The sequence below is a fragment of the Trichosurus vulpecula genome, chromosome 2 (genome assembly GCF_011100635.1).
Source record: "Trichosurus vulpecula isolate mTriVul1 chromosome 2, mTriVul1.pri, whole genome shotgun sequence".
In the NCBI taxonomy this organism is placed as follows: domain Eukaryota; kingdom Metazoa; phylum Chordata; class Mammalia; order Diprotodontia; family Phalangeridae; genus Trichosurus; species Trichosurus vulpecula.
This window is the reverse complement of record NC_050574.1, coordinates 47516005-47522364: the sequence shown is the minus strand read 5'-3', so window position 1 is coordinate 47522364 and position 6360 is coordinate 47516005.

Sequence of the window (6360 nt, the reverse complement as noted above, 5' to 3'; positions counted from 1 at the left end):
GCTATAAAAAATGATAAAAGGATGTGTTCAGGAAAAACCTGGGAAGACTTATAACTGATGCAAAGTGAAGTGAGCAGAACTAGGAGAACATTGTACACAGTAACAGCAATATTGTATAATGATCAGCTATCAAAGACTTGGCTATTGGCAGCAATACAATGATTCAAGACAATTCCAAAGAACTTTTGATGAAAAATGTTATGCATCTCCAGAGAAAGAACTAATGGAGTCTGAATGCAGATTGAAGCATACTACTTTTTTATACTTTACTTTTCTTACAGTTTTTTTTGTCTGTTTTCTTTTACAACATGACTAATATGGAAATATATTTTGCATGACTGCATATGTATAACCTATATCAAAATGCTTGCCTTCTCAATGAGAGGGGAGAGGAGAAAGGTAGAGGGAGAATTTGGAACTCAAAATTTTGAAAATGAATGTTAACTTCCCCCTTCCAAAAAAAAAAGAAAATTAATGTTAAAAAATGTTTTTACATGTAACTGGAAAAAAATATTAAAATAGAACCTTCTAAAATCTCAGCTCTATTATTCTCTCTGTACATATATAGATATATGTACACATGTATCTATACATGCATTCCTTAATTTTATATTTATGCTGCATATATTTTATATGTACTTGTCTCTTCCATTAATAGTGCAATCTCATTTCAAGTAAAGATTGTCTCATTCTTTGTACTATGACCCCCAGCATCTAGTGTAGCGCTTGGCACATAGTAGGTGCTTAATAAATACTTGTTGATTGATCAATAGCTGCTGAACTTATATCCTTCCTTCCTCCCTCCCTCCTTTCCTTTCTTCTTCCTCTGTATCTCCCCCTCCCCTCCCTTCCTTCCTTCCTTCCTTCCTTCCTTCCTTCCTTCCTTCACATGCTATGAAGTGGACATGGGGCCTGCATCACCAGCTCCTGCTGCATACTCTTATAAAGACTGGGCTTAATGCCCAATCTCCCCGTTTATATGAAGTTGTGACCCCGTGAATCCCCTACTGCCCTATTGTCTCTAGGATAAAATATAAACTTATTTAGCTTTTAACGCCATACCCAATCCAGCTCCAACATAGCCTTGCAGGTTCACTGGATATCACATTACTCCTCTGACTCAGACAAACTGTCCTGTCTGTTCCTCACAAAGGACAGTCCACCTCCCCATATTTGGCATTTACTGTCTTATTTCTACTTCTGGTGATGAAGTGAGTAGAGTATTGCGCATGGAGTCAGGAAGACCTGAGTTCAAATCAGACCTCAGCCACTTACAATCTGGGTGACCCTGGGCAAGTCACTGTTTCTTTAACTGTAAAATGAGGATAAAATATCACCTACCTCCCAGGGTTGTTGTAAGGTTTAAATGAGATAATATTTGTAAAAAGTGCTTAGCACAGTGACACAGTAGTCACTGAACTAATACTTGTTGAATGATTAATCTCACTGTGTTTATTGTTTCTTGCCCTAGTATTCATACCTCATCAGTACCATCTGCTCTCTCTGGCCGGAGGACTGAGCAAAGAGCTTCTCCCAAAGTCTCCATTTAAAGAGGACTGCCAGGCAACTTTGTCTTTGTTTTCCACTGGCTAATTCCTTTGGACTGGATTCTGTTATGCTTTTCGGAAGAGAACCCGTAAAAGTTCAGTTTTCCCTACCAAGTCAAATTTTTTTATATAGTCAACAAACAAGCATTCATTAAGCCACTTATGTATTACTTGGTCACATGCTGGGGTTGCAAATATGAAAAAGACAGACAGTCCCTTCCTTCAAGGAGCTTACAGTCTAACAAGGGAGGACTTAAATTGACAAGATCAAAGATCCATAGAAGTGACAAAGTATTAATATTATCAATACCACCAGCAGCAATCAAAGCATCGAAGTCCTTTCTACCTCTGAAATGCTAAGTTCTAGCACCTACTTCCTTCGATAGTTTATTTTCTAAGGTCCCTACTTTCTCTGGCATTCTCTGTTCTAAGGCCCCTCCCAGATCTGACATTCTATGTTCCAAGAGCCCACTCAGCTCTGAGATTCCCTGTTCTAAAGATTCTCCTGGTTCTTATATCCTCTGTTCTAAGGCCCTCCCAGCTCTGACATCCTATGTTCTAAGGGCCCTCCCAGCTCTGACATCCTGTGTTCTAAGGCCCTTCCCAGTTCTGACATCCTGTGTTCTAAGGGCCCTCTCAGCTCTGACATCCTGTGTTCTAAGGGCCCTCCCATCTCTGACATCCTGTGTTCTAAGGCCCTTCCCAGTTCTGACATTCTGTGCTCTAAGGGCCCTCCCAGCCCTGACATTCTGTGTTCTAAGGGCCTTCCCAGCCCTGACATGCTCTGTCATGTTCTAAGGGCCCTCTCAGCTCTGACATTCTGTGCTCTAAAGGCCTTCCCAGCCCTGACATTCTGTGTTCTTAAGGCCCCTCCCAGCTCTGACATTCTGTGCTCTAAGGGCCCTCCCAGCCCTGGTGTTCTGTGTTCTAAGGGCCTTCACAGCTCTGACATCCTGTGTTCTAAGGGCCCTCCCATCTCTGACATCCTGTGTTCTAAGGCCCTTCCCAGTTCTGACATTCTGTGCTCTAAGGGCCCTCCCAGCCCTGACATTCTGTGCTCTAAAGGCCTTCCCAGCCCTGACATTCTGTGTTCTTATGGCCCCTCCCAGCTCTGACATTCTGTGCTCTAAGGGCCCTCCCAGCCCTGGTGTTCTGTGTTCTAAGGGCCTTCACAGCTCTGACATGCTCTGTCCTGTTCTAAGGGCCCTCCCAGCTCTGATACTTTATTGTCTAAGCTACTTCCAACTCTGATATTCTGTGAGTTTAAACCTGCAAGCCTTTTCACACCAAAGAAAGTTTTCAGCAAAATCCGAGTCCTCTCTCTTTTCGAAAGCTTTCAATTCTGCCGCTCCTCCAACTGCTTTGCAGTCACTTAAATGCCCATTAGTAGCAATGGGAAAAGAGGAAATCTCCTTGGGCTCATTCCCTGCCATGTGGTCAAACAAGCAGAAATCTATTGTTGAAGTGATGAGAGATGTGGCGAATATTTCCTTCCCTCCATCAGACTCTCCCCTCTGCCTCAGTGCAGGAACTGGGAGATTTCTCTGTGTGAGGCTGCATCTTTCTAGTAGGCCCCATATGGCCGATCTGGAGAGTTTCTTCAGGCACAGCCCTCCTTTATTAGTATGATATAGTAAATAGAGCACTGGACTTGGAGACTCAAAAACATGGGTTGGAATTTCACTTCAGATGGGAAAGTCACTAAAACACTCAGTTTCCTTACCTGTCAAATGGAACAATAATAGCATTACAGTAATCCTTTCCACATCATGGGGTTTAGGGGCATGATCTGGAAAATCTAAATAAACTATTTTGGTCTTCCCTTTGCGCTAGAGAATTTTGAATTATTATGGCATCAAAAGATAAAATATATTATTATACAAAATTATATATATAATGCATTTGCAAGGTTTTTTTTTTAACTTTTTCTGTGTCATCCGCTGGCCTTTTCATGTCACCTGCAGCTTCTGCAAAACTCCCCCAAAATTCCCACAGAAGTAGTGTTTAAACCAAGTAGTCTAACTTGCAACTCATTTTTTCTTTCCAACGTATCATGGATGCCTCTCAAAATGGATTGATGTTAACTTGGGATGGGGGATGCTTTGTCTTGGATTAGGCGTCCACCAAGGTCCCTCCCATCTCTGAGAGTTGGTATGCTGTCCTATCCCTTGTGGTTCCCACAGCCCATGAATAAGTGAAAATGGAAACAGGGTTCAGTAGACACCACATTGGAGTGATTTATTGGAGGCCAATCTGGGTGTCTCTCTGTGTAGGTGAACAGGAATGAATAACTTCTCCCGGGACTGTGAAAACTGAGAAGGTTCAGCTCTAGACTCATGGGAGGCCAAAGGGCTACACGAAGACTAAGACTAATTTTTTCAGTGCTAGTCTGCGGCATCATTGCCCTCCAGAGCTCCACATCCTGTTTTTATTGTCCTTCAGAATTCAGGAGAATCAAGCTAAAATACTAAGCAATTTTGTATTGACCTTCTCAAGGCAAGTTTCTCAAAGCAAAGCAGAGATCCAGGTTACCACTACTATCATGGGCACAATCCCATTTACATTTGGGTATGTACTTATACATACACATGCCATCTCCCTATTAGAATGCATACTTCTCCAAGGCAAGTCCTATTTAATTTTTGTGCTTAACACAAGTGTCTGGCATAGAGTATGTGCTTAATAAATGTGTGTAGATTAATTGACTGAATTTATTTAATATGCATTTATCTAAATTTAAGAAACCATTGTGGACTCAGGGGGCCAAGTGACTTACCCCTTTATCTTCTCCACTAAGGAGTCCTCTTCTTTGACCCAGACTCAGTCCTGGGAAGGGCACTAGCTACAAGTGGAGCTCCAAATTTACCTAATGATAGCTATAACAAACAGGCTTTGTTCAAAAAGAAAGAAAACAAACTCAGGAAAGCCCCGAAAGTGTGCAGGGCTCCTAAAAGGGATTAAGCACTGGGGCTGGTTAGACTCAGCCCCTCAAAAGCCAGGTGAGATCCATCGCATCTCAATGATATTTGAGAATCACCATTGGGAAAATGGCTCCTTTTCCTAAGAGAGCCCCATGGCTGGAGACCCAGGTACAGAATCTTTGCCAGGTTCAGTCCTGGGGAGACTCTAATGAAGGAGGGACTAGGCTCATTTTCCTCACATTCTTTGGTTTGTTAAACCTTAACTCTGGGGACCTGGGGACAAATTATGTAAAGCTAAGCTTGTAGCTCATGGACAGGTCTCCCCAAAGAAGGTAGCAGAAATACACTCAATATTAGTTATGGGACAGATATTTTATTCCTAAATGCAGAGGAAATTCTAAATGTTAAAGACTCAAAGTTTGCATTGACAAAACACCTCAAAATAGGATTCAGTAACTTATAACTACTGTCACAATCTATTGGAAGCTGATACTTAGTATTCAAATGTAGGACTGTTTGTAGGACTGATGATTAGGCATTTTATGTTTCACCTTGGCTCTTCACTGTCTTCCTCAAAATCTGTGTCTTTGATAAACCAGGGCTAGGCACATGGTATTCTTCTCTGGACAACTTCTCTGGTGAAGAAATCCCCCTTGGCACCAGTCAGCTTTCCCCACACTCCTTGAGGCTGGTGCTCAGTCTTCTACTCAAAAGAGGCATAAAATGGAAAAAGCTGACAGGGACCCAGGGCCAAGCTCAACTGGTAGAATCCTTCTCCTTCAACTGCTGAAAGCAGTGGCCATGATGCTGAGATGGGGAAGGGATTTACTGGAAGCCTCAGAGTTTCAAGATGTCGCATAGATGATCAAAAAAGAGAGAGCTAGCCAGATGCTGTCTGTCCTTTTAACTGACACAATACCCAGCCCCTACCACTGTCACCAAAAGGGAGAGGACCAAAGGAGCTCTCAGATTTTACCAAAATGGCAGGTCGTTTCAGCTCTAGGTCACCATGTGGCTGGAAGCAGCCAGGAAAGTTTGTCATCCCCCTAAAGGACAAGCATTGAGTTGCCATGTCTCTGGGGTCCTCTGAAGTTTCCAGGAGGGCTCTTGTCCCAAAGTTCCTGGGATGGCCACTATAGGTCAATTCAATCCCCACTACATTTGCATATATCTATTTGTAAATATACACATATGTATGTATATAGTCATATTCATATACACACATATGCATATGTACATACACATTATACATACATATGTTTGTATATATTTTACATGTATACAGATATACGTATGTGTATATGTGTGTATCTCTCCATCCATCTCTACCTATCTATCTATTCATCTGTCTATCTGTCTATCTGTCTGTCTATCATCTCCCCCTTTAGAATATAAGCTTCTTGAGGGCAGGGACTGTTTTCCTTTTTTCTTCATATCTCTTGAGCACAGCCCCATGGCTGGCACATGATAGGCACTTAAGAGATGGTTAATAATGAATCAATTATACTTACTAAAGTCCTAGCCTCACAACCCTGTGACATAGGTTATGAAAGTGTTATTGTGCCATTTTATGGAAGAAGAAACAGGGTCGGAGACCTGAAAGCAGACATGTAGGTACCAATTTTGGTAACCAAGGAAATTAAGTTTTGGGTGTGGAGTGAGAGGTGGTAGAGGAAGGAAGCAGTCCTATGATTCGCCTTACTTAGATCATACAACAATTTATTGACAGAATTGAGACTTCAGTCTCCCAATGTCTCTCTCCAACTTTCCTTTCCTCTTCCCTCACCTCTCTCCCTTTCTTTTCTTCCCTCTCCCCATCTACCTGTTTTTTTTCTTCTTCCTTCCTCCTTCTATCCTTCTCTTTTTCTCTCCCTCTCTCTCTTCTCTTCCCC